Source organism: Ostrea edulis, chromosome 9 (genome assembly GCF_947568905.1).
Source record: "Ostrea edulis chromosome 9, xbOstEdul1.1, whole genome shotgun sequence".
Taxonomy (NCBI): domain Eukaryota; kingdom Metazoa; phylum Mollusca; class Bivalvia; order Ostreida; family Ostreidae; genus Ostrea; species Ostrea edulis.
The window spans coordinates 48,410,881-48,428,764 of record NC_079172.1 but is presented as its reverse complement, the minus strand read 5'-3'; the positions used below and the strand labels follow the sequence as shown (position 1 = coordinate 48,428,764).

At 35.2% G+C, this 17,884-nt stretch overlaps 1 long non-coding RNA gene across 4 annotated transcripts in view; it reads left to right on the top strand.

Moving 5' to 3' along the window:
• Positions 1-6,055, top strand: part of LOC125659388 (uncharacterized) — a 16,556-nt gene extending 10,501 nt beyond the window's left edge. For 2 of the 4 annotated variants that reach the window (XR_008798621.1, XR_008798620.1), the window contains one exon: positions 5,734-6,055. This is a non-coding gene — a long non-coding RNA (uncharacterized LOC125659388). Of the gene's footprint in view, positions 946-5,733 lie in introns of those variants that run through there. The other 2 variants (XR_008798622.1, XR_008798623.1) reach the window with 2 other exon arrangements.
• Positions 6,056-17,884: the final 11,829 nt, after the last annotated feature.

Sequence of the window (17,884 nt, the reverse complement as noted above, 5' to 3'; positions counted from 1 at the left end):
GTCAAGCATGCGTGAATGCAAATGGTGGTCACACGCGTGATTAACTTTGTTAATTCAAGTTCGAATACCAGTGTTTTTCGAGTGTGCTGAAATTGACGTTATTCGACGTAAACATTAATGGATTATGAAATGTTGTAACGAATACATCTGTTAACGTAGTTCCACACTCCTGTGACGTCATAGGATTTTGCAAAGTCAATGATTTAATGATAGGAACATAAATTTTATTGGAATCTTTTTCAATAGTTATTGTAAAAAATCTTGTTAGCCATAAAATATTTCAAAATTCTTAGTTGTGTTTGAATAGTCAATGATATGTTTCAAAATATTGAATCCAAGGACAATAACTCTGTTTTCATTCAATTATTTATCAAGTCCATAATGCGATAGATTTCCTTTATTTTTGACAAACATTTTACCAAGGTGATAAGGAATCATTATCTGTGTCTTTTCACGAAATTACATAACATTTTAATCCTGAGTGATTTTAATAGCTCAGCTGTATGGTGCCAGACTTCAGTTTTTGATGGGGGTATACATAATCTGGAAGCTATAGATTTGAAATTATTAAGGAAAGGTATGGATTTTTCCCCATGAATAACTATAACAGATGTAACTCTACTAATATAAACAGAAAAAATTATATGTAAACCATGCTATAAGGAAAATGCGTCCACATTTGTTTGTTTTTTAACATTTTGGGGAATAACGATAATTCAATAATTTTGCACATATTATTCTAAAACTTGATGAACATATTGAAAATGACATGTGTTTTAGTTATTGACATGTTTCCCGATAAATAAATGCAATTCAAAAAATATTTTGTTGTTTTTATATTAAAATAACAACAAATAACTGTTTCCAATGAATTTCATAAAAATCTACATCGGGGTATATGACTTTAGTGGTGTATGTAATAAAACTTAATATGGAAACCCTTAACTGTTTTGCCTTTTTTCATTACTCTGAATGTTAATTTATTGATTCCAAACAAAAAATGCTACCTAAACCCCAAAAATCCAGGACTAAGGACCCACCTTAACCGTATTACAAAAAATAAAATTTGTTCATTGGTTTGTTTTTTTTTTATTATTATTATTTCATATATTAAATAATGCACAGTTTCTTTTCTCCTCTAGTATATATATTAAGCACTAAAAATGACCAACGACACGGACAATAGTGAATTGTCAAATTTTCAGGACAACCTGTCCTCAGGACGATAGAATATTTACATAGAAAAGAACACTAAATAGAAAAGGAAACTAAGGCTACAACTAAACTACAAAAGCTGATAACAAACAAAATGTATTCATATTAGAATTATTGAGAGTAATATCTGGCAATAGAAAAGTCTGAACCCATCGAGCGTCAAAACAGATCTGAACTGACTCGTCCTACGCTGGATCAAGTCAAAAACAAAGAACGATTTAACTATTCAGTATCCTTACGCGGTATATTAACTCGTTCTAATGACGGCTTATAATGAGTAGTTCGTACTTGGAGGTGTAAAGCTGTATAATTAGTGTTGAACTGTGATGGAAAAATAAAATAAAAATTATAAAGTAATATGAAAAGATTAAATCGAAAAATAAATATCCAATCTGGCAATGGAGTATAGAAAAAAATTGGGGAAAAAAATAATTAGGGGGACTAAGTAAGGATATTATGAATAATAGAGAATAAATAAATAAGTTGAAAAATGTTTTTTGACTGCTAATGATGATGCCGTAACAAGTAGACGGCAAAAAAGAAAGTGTAAAACCAACAGAACAACACTGAGTTATAACTAGGGGAAGCTAGGCCACATTCATTCTGGTGAAGTCATTGGGTTTGTTCATGCAATTGGGGCGGAATGACCTCAATCTATCCATCCAGAATTTCTCCTTGTTTTTTCTCTCCACATCGGTCCAGTGAGTATTATGGTCAATAACCACTACTGTCATGTCTTCTCATTTGTAAATTGTAACTTTCAGGACTCCTGCAGCATTGCGGCCTTAGGAGTGGGTAAAAAATCGATCAATTTTCGAAAATCTTCTCTACGACTGCATAGCTTTAAGAAAACTAAATACATAGTGATATAGAGCAGGAAGGCCTTTACCAAAATTATAAATTTCATGATCCCCGGGGTAAAGATTCTGACTCCAGGGCGGGGCCAAACTTCGTATGTAAAACTTATACGGTACCAATTTTGATGCACCAGATGCGCATTTCGACAAATAATGTCTCTTCAGTGATGCTCAACCGAAATCTTTGAAATCCGAAATAACTATGAAGTTTTAGAGCTAAATATAGCCAAAAACAGCGTGCCAAAAATGTGGAGCCAAATTCGTCCAAGGATAAGAGCTATGCATGAGGGAGATAATCCTTAATTTTGAAATGAATTTCTAAATTTTGTAACAGCAATTAAATATACATCCGTATTTTCAAGCTAGTAACGAAGTACTTAGCTACTGGGCTGTAGAGACCCTCGGGGACTAACAGTCCACCAGCAGAGGCCTCGACCCAGTTTAGTATAGTGTATATGTGCAAAACATGTAAATGATATCTGCTTTAATGGTAATGATACTAAATTGAAACTAAATAGATATTTAGAAGAAGTAGTGTAGGTAGTCCTTTACCAAAGTTGTAAATTTCATGATCCCAGGAAGTAAGGGTTTGGTTTCAGGATGGAGCCAACATTATCATAGCGATTATTGTCTTATCATTTGAAGGACTTCTCGAAGTTTACATATTTAGGAAAATCCGAAAGTAATGTACCAAAAAATGGTGACTTTCGCACCCTAGGATTTTGACTTTAGGGTGGGTCCAAATGAGTGGTATCGTTAATGATAATACATAATTATATTATAAAAAGCCTTTTATCAGTATATGCACTTTTGAGGGCATTGAAGTTTTAAGAACACATCTTGTTATATACTGATGCGGAATATTAGAATTTAGCTTAAATATTTTCAGAACAGGAATTTTTTCTAGATTTTTAACCCTTGGGACTAGTGATACTTTTAACTAGTACACAGGTGACTGATAAGGCCTGTGGACCTCTCGGTTTTTATTAGCATTTTATATCTTCCATTTGTATTGTATAATGTTCTCGTCTTTTGCCGCAGAGATCCAGGATGTCATTGGTAACCCAGGGACGTTTTTTCTTGCTCTGATAACTCAGTACCTCTGGTTATGTGTCTTCCCATTCAGCGCATGCCTGGTTGTTTTACGGGAAATCTTGTGTGGGTAGATGGTGTTTAGTGATGGTGAACAATGAAATGCCAACTTAAATGGGGCGTATTTTGTGGAAATCTTCCGTCAACCTTTCTGTCAAAGTTTGCCCGGCGTCTGATTCTCTATCATATTCTTTACATTTCTTCTCGAACACCAATAATTGATATTGGCCAAATGAAGAATAATGACCAAAAATGCCGAAAGTTGCATAACACTTCCCTATACATGTGTACTGAAGATTCCAATTTTTAAAAGCAGGACCGTCCCGTGGGGATCCGGGTTAGAATAGGACCTCAGTACCCCTTGTCGTAAGAGGCGACTAAATGGGGCGGTCCTTTGGATGAGACCGCAAAAACCGAGGTCCCGTCTCACAGCAGGCGTGGTACTATAAAGATCCCTCCCTGCTTAAAGGCCGTAAACGCCGAGCATAGGCCTAAATTTTGCAGCCCTTAACCGGCAATGATGACGTTTCCATATGAGAGAAAGATTCTCGAGAGGAACGTTAAACAATATACAATCAATAAAGACAAGACCCTGGAACTAGAGTGAGGTTTTAAATTTCACACCTGACTATTCTATTATCACTTTGTAGGCTGTGTAGATATTTCTGGTAAAGCTTGAGTGATGAGTGTGTAATGTAGTTAAATATTTCCCATTTTATTGCGTGTGTGAATTTCAGATTTAAAACAAGAGTTTCAGAGAACAGCATAGCTCGCAGGAAAGCGTGATTCTACTTTAAAATAGGTAAACGTCAAAAGTCGCTAGGTCAAACAATTTGGTACAGTTTAAAAAAAAAATGGTGATGAAGCATCTAATTGCACAATATCAAAGACATACCCCATTGGTTCAAAAGATATAGCCAAAGTTATGTTTTTGAAAAGTAATTCAATAGGTCAAAAGTCTTGGTATTATAACAGGACTCGTTCTGATACCAAACGAAAGGTCTTTTCATGAGGCATTTACATGTAAAATATCAAAGCGCTATTCCAATCGGTTGAAAATGTATAGCCCATGTGAAAGTGTAACGCCGGTCGAGGTCACAATATCTCTCTGTGGACACTCGTCCCGGCGAGCTAAGATGTTCTGTCTGTAAAGAATTTGTAATTGAGGGGAAAACTGAAAGCGGGGATTTTATTAATATTTTTTTCATGTTAAATAAGGTAAAACTTTTCGATTTCAAAATAATACATAGTATTTTACATACATGTATCCATAACAATTTTCTCTGAAGTGCTATTCCTCCCTCAATCCACTGTGCTATCCGGCTAAGCAATGAAACACAAAAGGAAAAGGAAAATATTTTTCGTTTTGTTTTTCGTAAGGACGTCAGTAGTCATTATACCGATGTGTTATTCCTCTTTCAATGTCATTCTAAAATTTACTAAAATAGATCGGTGAAATAATGCATGCCATGACAAGCAACTCAAATTCAAGGTAGTTTAAATAATTCATTTTATATACAATATATAATATAACGAATGAGATAATCTTTTGTCAATGAAAATGAATACAAGTACACCATATCAATTTCACTAGTTTATACATGTAATCAATCAAATGACGACTGGATGCTGTGGATGCAACAATCATAGTGTTTGTTTCGCTAACAGTTGTTTTGATAACAAACCAAATACCACAAGCACTCCCTGGTGCAAACCGAATGTCAAGATAACGTCCAATACAGAATTTCCGTTCCCATATTTCAAAACCAAAAAAGTGATACATTTCTTTGGGGGGTATACAATCCCTGAACATATGGAATTATATTCACTCTATATCTGTAATACAATTATGAATTAGTTGCATGGAAATTAAAGCATTTACAGGATCGCAAAGAAATGTTTGTAGTTTTTATAGATAAATCTATTAATGATACACTAATTATAATAACTAAACAAAATTATGATACTGTGAATATAATTCAATATAAATCATAAAAGCCACTCTGTAAATAGCTTATTCATTCATTTTTCGTTCAGGACATACCGATTCACGAATCAAAGGTCTCTGACAATTTTGAAATGATAATATTCTCTCCAGCAGAAAAATCGACGACATTAGTAGTTCGCAGAACAGCTCTCATTTTTCTACAAGAAACGCAAGATTTCTTAAGGAGATCGTAATTAATGACAAATAACCTCTTTCTCTTATCCGACACGAATACGTTCCAGATTAATCTCCATTCATTGCGTGTATCAAAAGAGCATTCCTCTAGGTAATTGACCGACAGTATCACTATGTAACAGTTGGATGCAGATATTTCTCTGGCTATTTCTTCACATCGAACACTTCCAAACGGCAGGTCACGTGCTGGTAAGAACACGTAGAAGCCTTTCGTTATCAAAAAAGGCTCTAACGTTTTGAAAACCCATGAGTGAATGTCGTAATTTCCCCCATCACAAGAAACAAACATAACGCAGTCCCGTGCCAAATTGCCTCCACATTGTGATCGTTTACATTTATTAAACATTCTGCAAGCGAGTTGAATTTCATATTTCCACATTTGTACAGTGACAAAGAGCGAAGCGAAACAAATGGCTATAATGGACAAAGACCAAATGAGAACGAATTTATTGGATTTCTCCGAGCAATCCATCTCTGGAAGGTATGTAAACATATTTTCAGTTCCAGCTCTGCTAATGCACTTGAATGTAAAATTACTTCTACAATTAACAGGACTATTGGTCATCAACCATTCGTGCATCCAGAGATGCGAACACGTGCAATTAACTATGAAATTATCTTTTTGTAGAAATACACACGGATGAAAAAATTCAAATTCGCGCGATATGCCTTTTAGCTGCTGTAAGCTTGGAATAAAAAAAATTCTCAATCTGATCATACTTTCTAGCGAACCATTCTCAAATGTCGGCATGGCTGATAATTCCAGAACAGTTACGCGTGACAGGTAATGTTGTTTTGTAATGCTTCTTAAGATGTTTCCTTGGAGATAAAACTCGATTTGGTCGCTTTCTGGTAGGATGCGTGGTAAGCGATGGATATTTGCCCTGGTACAGTTTATGCTTAATGTAAACGTTAGTGCGCCGTAATTACTGTGAGTGTATTTTGGCCTTTTCACACATGAACATCTTTCAGGGCACATTGCAAATCCTGTATAGTTGCAGATAAGCTGTGAAATTCGATTTTTCTCTAGAAATGGTCTTACTAAGTTTCCATGCAAAGCCTTCGGAGTTTCACAAGTGATATTGAAATAATCGTGATCTATTACATAAGCAAGAGGTTTGAAATAAGCTAAAGGTTGTGCCATTTGACAGTCACATGAAATGGGATTATGCCGAAAATCCAATGCAAAATTCAAAATTTTTCCCAAGTAAAGTAAATTCGGAAATCCTATTTTCTCCCAGTTTGGAAGTTCTCTGATGTTATTGTATGTCCCATCAATGTATCCAGGACCGTATGTAGCACTCAAGTTAACCTTCCAGTCTTCGCTGTTGACGATGATTTCCACCTGATTGTTGGAAATGTCTATCAAACCGAAAGGTCTTGTAATCACCAAATCCCGTACATCAAGTGAAATAAGAAAATTTCCTTTCAATGAAATGGTATGAAACGTTGATAGTTCCAGAACTCCAGTTTCTATATAGGTTATGTGATTAAATGATAAATCTACGTACATTAACTTCCTATTGCCCGTTAATGAAATTGCCTTTAACGAAGTAAGCTTATTTTTGGATAATTCCAAAGTCGCCAAGCCTGGCAGGCAAGACAAGTTTGGTAAGTCCAAAATCTGGTTACCGGTAAGACGAATCACGGTTATTCCTGGAAAGTCGCACATGTTATCAGGCAATGACTGTAAATTCCTAAAGGAATAATCCAAATCCTGGTTTCCTACACAACGATTCCTTAATATCATCCCGTTTGTGGACATTTGTAAACGACACGAATCAGCGATATAACTCGATCGACATGTATAGCAGATTTCAAGAACAAATAATGTCGACGTCAAAAATAATGCACATGGTGCAGTTAGACATTTTTTATACGGACCCATCAGGAAAAAGCAATGAATAGCGATTCTGACTCCTTTTGTTATATACCCCGATGTACTTCTATCAAATTCATGGTGATCTCAATCCTGCAGGCAGTCAACACTCCTTCGTTTTTAAATGTACATGTAATGGCGTCCATGAGTTCCTCCAAAACATGCATTTAATATGCATGTAGAGGATTTAAATTTGCGGATGTTGCTTAATGTTTGAGATTCATTCAAAACAAAATCTTTGCAAATTTGGTTTTGTATACGTAGTAATTCATATAGGTGGCACCTTACGGATGACGTAACCTAAATGTTGGGTATTATACTCAGGAAAACAGAAACTTATAATGTTGATAGCATCTTTTGATGGTTAAAGAATTTTGAATTAATAAAGGTATAATTTGTATTTTGTATTTATTCACTTGCCTTGAAGAAACATTCTGATTTCCGTCTTACTGCATATCAATGATTTCATTCTTTGTGACTGGTTTGCTGAAACTTGCCGTGAATAACTGATGATTACCAATGTTTTTAAAGGGATAATAAACGCGAGACGTAAAGCGACATGCTAGTTTATCTTCATTTTTCAAACACCTATTGTGGTTTACATTTTAAAAAAAAAAATGTTGAGAAAACACTTTGCATCGAATTTTTTTTAAATCCAATTAAACACACATACTCAAGAATTGGGCATAGTAAATCTTAGGTCTTTATAGCACAATTACGGAGTTCTTCTTAAGGAGGTATACTACATTGTCATAATGGCAGACTTCCTTTTAAAACATGAATGAAAGTATAAACATAAGCAATACTTGTACATCCTTTTAAACTAGGTAGTTCAGTCCGTTAATATGTCGATTATTGATCTGTAAATTGCGGGTTCGAGTCCAGAAGGGTTTTGTAATTTCTAAAGACTACTTTCTATTAAAACTGCAGTTATTTACTAAATAGAGAAAATTTGAAAGTTTTCAATTTCAAAATATTGTTGTACACATCTTTCATCCATATCAAATGTCTCTGGTCTGTCATTCCTCCTTAATATGATAGGCTCTTGCAATTGCATCGACAAAATTTCTCTTACAACTAAAAACAGCACAGCCCTTATATTTGGGATTTGGTCTGCAACACTCCGTACGTATTTCTGAATATATATTTTTTCATTGATACATAAAAATTAAATGGACAAATTAAAGAAAATACCAGTCACTCTTGACGCAGAGAAATACGACAGACTGTGCTCCAAGCCGTTAGTATTTTTTGTGTCCAGTCCATCCGCGATATGTGCGTATGAGAGATCCATAGCGCAATTTATTTCTTAAAATCATCGAGGCGTTTCGTAACAAGTGATATTCCTGCAAGCCAATTAGATTCACAGTGAAAGCGGTTTTTTTTAAGGAACAGGCGCATAATAAGTAAATAAAACTGAATGCGTTATATCTAGACTTGCTGTTTGCACGCATCGGATCATTCTTTGGTGCCTCAGCCGAACATTGGATTGCAACAATAACCTAAATTGTGTAAAATTCAGGGATGGCCTTTGTCAATGAAGGTACAAAACAAAAGTAAACAATATGAATTTATTTGCATATGTACAAACATTAAAAATCCAAAACAAAAAATACACCGGATACGGCTAGAAACATCCTCTATGACCAGTAAATACACGGTAGAATGTGGCGAGTCCAAATAATCTGATACCGCCCTCTGTCCTCGGGTATTCCGTAGAGTGAAGCTGTCAAGTAGCTAACATGGCTAAAGGTCCACATCGCAGTAAACTTAAACAAAGGTCAAAAATGATCACTGAGCTGCATGATTTCAAAATTATACATACACACGTAAATGAACAGGTACTTCAGATCTTGACCTCATATGGAGTCCACACAGGATAATGTAAAACTTATATGGTACCAATTTTGATGCACCAGATGCGCATTTCGACAAATAATATCTCTTCAGTGATGCTCAACCGAAATCTTTGAAATCCGAAATAACAATGAAGTTTTAGAGCTATTTTAGGGGAAAACAGTGTGCCAAAAATAGTGGAGTCAAATTCATCTAAGGATAAGAGCTATGCGTGAGGGAGATAATCCTTAATATTGAAATGAATTTCTCATTAAATATTTATCCGTATTTTCAAGCTAGTAACGAAGTACTTAGCTACTGGGCTGTAGATACCCTCGGGGACTAACAGTCCACCAGCAGAGGCCTCGACCCAGGGGTCATAATGTAAAACTTATACGGAACCAATTTTGATGCACCAGATGCGCATTTCGACGAAGCTTTATTCCCAGACCACACAGCAAGGGGCATCCAAGTTCATTCTGCAGTTCCTTCATGAAACTAGTCTGTCTGCTGCCGGCAATGTATGACTACTCACCAATCCGGCAATTTGAATACAACCGCTCAAAGTACAGTGACTAATCAAGCATGCAAGACTCATGCACAGTGAAGTGCGCAAACAATACCATGTCATAGCCATGTGGAAAAGATCACACTTCCAGACACGTATTCTAAATCTAGACCATAACGATAATTCATAAACGGTTATTCTTGATATACTATATGGGACAATCATTATATTTCGTGTGGCTCAATTTTCGTGCATCCAATATGTCTCCTGTCCGACGAATATAAAACTTCAATACAATGTATAATGTTTGTAATGTATAGAAACTATATACTACAGCGGTCAGTATAAGAGGGAACTTATACTGCCTCGCTAGAGAGCTAGCTTTTCTAGTGATGTGGTAAAGCGTCTCTCTTGATCACGCAAGTTAAGCAAAGGCGAGCGTGATCAGCACTTGGCTGGGTGACCTCTACACGTTACAATACATAACATAACACCCGAATCCTGGACTAAATTGTACAGGATTTCTCAGTATTGCTACAGATATATTGTGTTTATTGCGCTTCTTTTATGATAAAACTCAATTTGGCACTTTCTCGTGAGATTCGCAACCACCGCCTTAATCATCCACGTCATTGTGCAATTGACAAAGACAGAACATTTCTATAATTTCTAAACTGAAATTCTACGTGCATACATATGAACATCAAAATACATATAGATAGTGAATTAGGGAAGGAGAAAGTGTCTCGCTGGATCGGGGATCGAATTTGAACCTCTGCACTAGTCACGTGCTCTAACCACTGTCATCACTGAGCAATCCAAGGCAGATACCCACTATGTATCAATTTTAAATACGACCACTTTGTCCGTGATAAAAACTCCATGTGACAGCTGTATGAATCAATGTGATACTGGTAAACATGGTGACTTGGTTCCAATAGTTTAGGGCACAATTCAAGGTCAAATCACATTAGATATTCTCTCGCATTAAATCCGTCAATATATAGGGGACAAGTCATGTACTGCTTATACAATACTCTCTGAATGCTTGTCAGAATAAGCTTCAGGTTACTTTTAGGGCATTAGGTTACACAAAAGAGTTGGGAGTAGAATAAAGAATAAAACCTAGCTTAAAGTGAGATTTAATGGAAGAAAGATGTCAACTCCCCTCCCACAGTTTTGATGTATTACAGACGAAGGTAAGGCTAGTGTTTTTCGAAGAACTGTTATCTTACTTCGGAATACTCAATATGGAGTAAAACAAGTATTGCTATGAATATCTGATATGAAAGATAATGGACAGCTATGGTATTTCATCGAACTAGTACAAATCATAAAAGCAATGTACCATGAAAGCGAGTGTACCTTCCAAACCGGAAGTGAACTTACAGATTGGCTACAGGTGAAATCAGGAGTGAAACAAGGAATTAACATTTCAGGATTTCTCTTCCTCCTCATAGTAGACTGGATCATGAACAAGTCGATATCAGGAACATCACAGGCATCAGAAGGAAGTTTACCAGCAAATTAGAAGACCCGACTTTGCAGATGGCATAGCACTCATATCCAAACAGATACACACATCAGATTTTAAATCGAGGCAGGCTACTGACAAACAGGTTGATGGTGCAGGGGTTTCAACAGTCTCGTTTATAGTCAGCATTTCGCAAATTCTATGGCCTAATTTGCCAATTCAACCTATCATTGGGTCAAATGTTGTCTAACGTGTTTCATGCCGATTGTTAGGTCGTTCTAGACACACTAATTTTGACTACGGTTAACTCCGTTTACCTGATCAAAATATAGGGCTCACGGCGGGTGTAACCGGTCGACAAGGGATGCTTACTCCTCCTAGGCGCCAGGTCCCACCTCTAGTGTATCCAGGGTTCGTGTTTTCCCAACTCTGTATTTTTTAAATTATTTATAGGAGTTATGAAATTGGTCACTGTTCGTTATCACCTTGCATACGAAGTAAGATGGACACAGTCAACAAATTAGCAAGAAGCACCCGCCGCAAAAGTAACAACTAGAAAACACAAGTCATGCGAATTGACCCAGCATCAAACTACTCCATAACACTAGTAAGTACATACCGTGAAGAAATAGGCATCTTTGTTTACCCAAGAACAACAATCAGTAAAAGTGGAGGTTCTGAAGAACACATGAAAAGGAGAACAGCGCTTGCCAAGATAGCATCCAACAAGCTAAAATTAGCTCTCGTTAAATATTTACAACCATAATTGATGGAAAATCGCTAAATTTGTATGTCACTAAAATACCACTTATACGGTATGGAAAGACAGTCATCTTGAAAGAAATACAAATATTTAAATCTTCCTCTTCTTATGTGGATCAGAAACATGGAAAGTCACGAACAGAGATGAGGAAGACTTGCTGTATTACTCTACACATTATTTAAGAAGAATATTTTAGGATCTTTTAGCCAGACAAGACATGCAACATCAATATATGAGAAAGAGCTGGAATTGACGAAATCAGTACTCTAGTTAGACAGAAAAGGTGGACTTGGATTGACCATATTCTGCAACAATAACAGCAGAATAGTCCTAACATGAACTCCGGAGGAAGACGGAAAGAAACATGGAGTATTGTTGAGAGAGAGAGAGAGAGAGAGAGAGAGAGAGAGAGTAGTACTAGACAACATGAACTCCGGAGGAAGACCAAAAGAAACATGAAGGATTGTTGAGAGAGAGAGAGAGAGAGAGAGAGAGAGAGAGAGAGAGAGAGAGCAGTACTAGACTTCGTTAGCTGAAAGGAAACTGAGAGAGCAGCTCAAGACAGGAGCTATTGGAGAATTAATGTCTGAGGCCCTATTCTCCAGGAGGAGAGGGATAATTAATGTCCGACGCCCTATTCTCCAGGAGGAGAGAAGGAATTAAGTAAGGTAAGTCGTCACCCAAAGCTGTTCACGTCTCTACATGAGTGAATCTTTTAAGGGATGTAAAACAACAAATATACAAAATATGATCGGCCAAATTAAGTTATTACGGCGACTCAATGATGAAAAAGGACGATAAAATGTCGACATATTCAGCAGAATGTTATACCACTCTGGTCGACCTGTTTGTAATTACAACATGATTGTTAGGTTGGTCGACATAAATCTATGTTCATTTGTTTCTTTTCAGGCTCTGTGCAGATGTTATTTTAAATGGTTTACAGATGAACCAAGAGCAATACCTTCGTCGATTATGCAGAATAGAAACCTTGTTTACATACCCCACAAAATACAAGTTTTGCTGTAATTATGCAACATTAAGCTACATTTATAACATCGATCATATACCTGCATGAATATATTTTAATTCAGAATTTGTAAATTTTTGTGATGCCAGATGTTGCCAGGTTTTACCAACAGTGATTTGTGTGTCTTTATGCTAGTACATGAAGGGGAATTAAATTAACATGAACATAACTTTTGATGTGTATTAAGAGAATACTTACAGACTAAACCATTTATTAAGTGCATTGTGAATTATCTTTGTCTACAGTTCCTTTGTCACTGATTGAATTAATCATTCCTCATTAATTAAAACCATAACAATACCTTTTTTAACAGAAGGTATTGGGGATTTTCCCCAAAAGTTTGAATTTTCAAATAGAGTAGAAGAAAATGATCAATACGTTAAGGAAAGAATGATCTCACTTTCTTCATGGTATGAATATTTTATACAACAAACTTAATTACGTGATAGCTCCTCTATTCGATTTCTCCAGAGGTTATGTGTCATTATTGAACTAGACTTGTCCCAAAGCAACCTTAAGGTCATACGCGACGTTTCTGTCACTTTTTATCTCCTCGATATGAAGAGGTTTTGCACAGATCCTGAATTAGGTTTTAATTTCATAGTGTAGTAATATTACTATACTTTGTATATCGGCTAGTCAGCTCAGTGGTTAGATAAGTAATGCAAGGGTCCCAGGTTCGATCTCCGATTGATCCAATGACTTCAATTCCTCCATTTCTTTGCTTCATTATCTTAGTAATAGCCATACAACATTCGGTAACACAGTTGACTTAACATTTTTACTTGCAACAACCAGGAGTTAACCATACACTTACTCTAAAACGGACCTGGTAATATACCCCAAGTTTGTTTTGTAGAAACAAAATGGGATGGGAGTGAATTGTACCTCAAATGTCACGAAAAATTATATCATTGAGAAACGTCGCGCATGAAGAGATGTTCTACTTTTTGTCTGCCTCTCGGTCTTGCACATTTAGAATTACTAGAATTGAGTGGAGATGAAATCCAATTTGACAATTTCTTCACTGTTGTCATACTGTTGGTTTTCTAATACACATGTATGCTATGGCCTAAACCATAGTTTGGAGACAGAAAGTCGTAGATGGCGGCTAGTAAAATTACGCCATTACATCTTCGCTTTTCAAGAACGAGAAATCTTTCCAATATGAAACATTGGGCAGTATAAAGCATGAATGGGTAGGGATAATACCAAAGTTATAGAAAGAAAATAATTAAAATAAAGGCTGCAAATATTGTGCTGACCCGTCCATGCCCCTGTACATCCTACTGTATTGAGTCTGGTTACGTTTTACACTTTGCATAAATGGGTGGTATCACAATAGCTGTTTGTTATATTTCTAGTCGGAAGTGATAGCGACATGACAGTGCACATTCTTTAATCCACCGTGTAACTAATTCATTCTTTCATTGGGTTACCTAAATTTTGCATCCATAAAACTTAAATAGTTTACATGATACAGAGAAAAGTCGTCCTGTTCTATATTCGTACATCAAAATTTTCCATTTTCATATTGTAAGGGTCTTTTTTTAAAAAAAAAATAATCAGTGTAGTCAACAATGGATTTCCTATGTCAAGTTTATATACAATACAATCATCATCGTCATCATCACCACCATCATCATAGAGCTAGATGTCGAGGTGGTTCTCTCCATCATCAAATGTGTAGAGAGGTCGCTTATGCTATAGTTTAATAGTGAAGACAGTTAGAACTATACCCGTGCATTAGGCTATAGCTGTTTAGCTTCTTGTGCGTCACAAGAGGTAAACTCGACAAATAATTATTCTTACCTATCAACTTCCTTCATTATGTGTGAAGTATTTTAAGGTTACCTTGAAATATTCATCAACTACGTATACACCTTGACTGTCTTGCAAATAAAACCTCTCCATTGTACAACGGATGCTGAAAGAATAAATTTTATACCAATTCTGAAGAAAAATGAAATATTGAATTTAATTACACTCTTTTTGGTTTTATTTTTGTTCATATTTTTATCACAGGTAATATACAGTTCTTGCATAACCATATTCGATTTTCAAAAGAATCTTTGGTACATGTATGTGATTTTTGTTTAGGCTAATCATTTGACAGAAATATTGACAGCATTACTTTTTCGAGTCAACATTTTTTTTCTTCAAATACTGATCTAAATTCTATTTTAAAAAGTGGGATTAAAAGCATGTGAAAAACTGGACTAGTCTTGTTTACTACTTGTGCTTCTGTTACACCAACAATGTCACAGCTATCATCCTGAAATGTCACAGCTATCACCCTGAAATGTTGTTAATTTGGTAGAGGACCGTTATATAAAATATGAAACTAGAACTTTGGTGTTCCAACTGTCTTCTCGAAGTCAAAATAAGATAAATGTCAGTCATATAAGTAAAATTTTAACAACTCGCCTGTTGGGATACCAGTTAAAGTGCATGGTGTAGTTTGGTGGAGTCTTGTGGTGTGTACATTACCTGTCATGGTTCTGACGTATGTTAAGAAATAACGACTGCTTTGCCATTTGTGCAACCTTTTTAAAACAACATTTTTATAATTGTCCTTTATTTGTAGTAACTTTTGTTTTTAATTAGATAGCATGTAAAGATGTTTTATTTTAAGATGTGATATTTTTTATATTACCTTAATGGAAAATATTACACAATGGCTCGTGCTTTTTTTTTCTTCATAGCTATAGAAGAATTTGTTATTAAAACAAAGTGTGTGGTCGGTATCTACTGTAAATTTCTTTTTTTAACCACAGACATGCAGGTCTCCTCTACTGTAGATGTAATTCCGTATCAACAATATATGTCTTAAAATCACCATTAAACAATCGTACAATCAATCATTATATCAATCTACTGTAGATATCTACTGTAGATATCAATCAGTATCCACTATAAATATAACTGTTACTGTAGATATCAGTATCCACTATAAATATAACTCTGTTACTGTAGATATCAATCAGTATCCACTATAAATATAACTCTGTTACTGTAGATATCAATCAGTATCCACTATAAATATAACTGTTACTGTAGATATAAATCACTATCCACTATAAATATAACTCTGTTATTGTAGATATCAATCAGTATCCACTATAAATATAACTGTTACTGCAGATATCAATCAGTATCCATTATAAATATAACTCTGTTACTGTAGATATCAATCAGTATCTAATATAAATATAAATCTGTTACTGTAGATATCAATCAGTATCCACTATAAATATAACTGTTACTGTAGATATCAATCAGTATCCACTATAAATATAACTGTTACTGCAGATATCAATCAGTATCCATTATAAATACAACTGTTACTGTAGATATCAATCACTATCCACTATAAATATAACTCTGTTACTGTAGATATCAATCAGTATCCACTATAAATAGAACTGTTACTGTAGATATCAATCAGTATCCACTATAAATATAACTGTTACTGTAGATATCAATCAGTATCCGTTATAAATATAACTCTGTTATTGTAGATATCAATTAGTGTCCATTATAAATATAACTCTGTTACTGTAGATATCAACCAGTATCCACTATAAATATAACTGTTACTGTAGATATCAATCAGTATCCACTATAAATATAACTGTTACTGTAGATATCAATCAGTATCCACTATAAATATAACTCTGTTACTGTAGATATCAATCAGTATCCACTATAAATATAACTGTTACTGTAGATATCAATCAGTATCCACTATAAATATAACTCTGTTACTGTAGATATCAATCAGTATCCACTATAAATATAACTGTTACTGTAGATATCAATCAGTATCCACTATAAATATAACTGTTACTGTAGATATCAATCAGTATCCACTATAAATATAACTCTGTTACTGTAGATATCAATCAGTATCCACTATAAATATAACTGTATCAACTTTAGCAATATAGGTATAGTGTGATTGCTTGACGTCCCGTCCAAAATTGTTCACTCATATTGAGACGTCATCAGTTGTAGGTAAAGTACCACAAATTTAGACATATGCTTAGCTCTCAGGACCCGTAGTAGTTAGGGTTCTATAATGTGTTAACTCCTGTCGCGACACGGGACCTCCGTTTTAAAGGTCATATCTAAAAGACCTGTGATTCTCACTTCTAATTGCCGAGCGTTTTCATACAGTTACATTTGGCGAAGAAGTAGCCACTACCTATGTTTACGTATCAGGTTTGACGCGGTCATGTCATGAGCAGAGCTCGAACTCACGACTTCCGGTTACGAAGCAAACGCTCTACCACTGAACTATCGTGATCAGTAGCTCTAACTGTGTATCTACTGCAGATGTCGGTCTTTTAACACGGTAAATGTCATGCTTTCCTGCTGTAGTTGTCATTCTCTACAATACAATTTTACTGTAGATGTCATTCTTTTTAGTCCCCTATGGACGAAGTCGAATGGAACTTCAGGTTTGCGCTCCGTCCGTCTGTCCATCAGTTCAGTTTTCTGCACTTTTTTCTATGTTCTTACAGATATTTGATATCTGGCACATTGCTTTGTCATAACAAGTTACAGGTTAAGTTTGAATTTCGTCTCAGTCTGTTGATTTTTCACTAAGTTATGGTCCTTGGACTTAGAAAAATAGCATGAATTATCAGTTTTCCGTACGTTATTTGTTATGCCTGTAGATATTCATTTGATATATATGAAAAATAGCATGGATTATTCGTTTACATCCAAGTTTCTTATTTCTGTAGATAAAAGTACTGCACCCATTAAAACTTCTAGCATAGTAATACAACAATGTAGCAAAATTATTCATGATCACCTACATGTCACAGTTTATTGATTTGGTTATTTTGTCTCTACTAGAATAGTAGCTGATTTCCAACCATTTCTATTCTGGTTCCCTTTTATCATAACCACATAATGAACTTTGAATATTTTTTTCCATTGTAGATGTCATTCTTTTTCACTGTAGATGTCATTCTGTCTTTCTGTTAATGGCATTCTTTTTTTTTTTATTGTAGATACCATTCTTTTTTTTACTGGAG